At 44.8% G+C, this 473-nt stretch overlaps 1 protein-coding gene across 4 annotated transcripts in view; it reads left to right on the forward strand.

The window, feature by feature from the left end:
- svild (supervillin d) overlaps window positions 1-473 on the forward strand; it is a 50,516-nt gene that overhangs the window by 17,722 nt on the left and 32,321 nt on the right. The window lies entirely within an intron of this gene.

The following is a 473-nucleotide window of genomic DNA, read 5'->3' on the forward strand; positions in this document are numbered from 1 at the left end:
GTGTGTGCGTGTGTGCGTGTGTGCGTGTGTGTGTGTGTGTGTGTGTGTGTGTGTGAGTGAGATGGCGGCACGGCTGATAAGCTTCCTGTCCAGGCTGGCAGAGGATTCAGTGCTCTGAGCCAGAATGCCTCTTGTGGTCACATCCAGGGTTTCCCCAACGCTTCAGCTCTCCCACGAGCCAGCAATGCATACACACACACACGCACACACACAACCGGTTCACAGTGAACATATTGTGGAAGCCTTTTGTTAGATGCGTGTTTCCACTGCACAAGTGCGCTGTCATACTCCATATTAACAGAGTGCATTCAGAATAATTTCAGTTCATTACTTAAAGTACAGCTGGGCAAAATATCGATATTGTATCAATATCGTAATATGAGACTAAGATATCGTCTTAGATTTTGAATATTGTAATATGGCACAAGTGTTGTCTTTTCCTGGTTTTAAAGGCTGCATTACAGTAAAGTTAT

The sequence above is a fragment of the Etheostoma spectabile genome, chromosome 21 (assembly GCF_008692095.1).
Source record: "Etheostoma spectabile isolate EspeVRDwgs_2016 chromosome 21, UIUC_Espe_1.0, whole genome shotgun sequence".
Taxonomy (NCBI): Eukaryota; Metazoa; Chordata; class Actinopteri; order Perciformes; family Percidae; genus Etheostoma; species Etheostoma spectabile.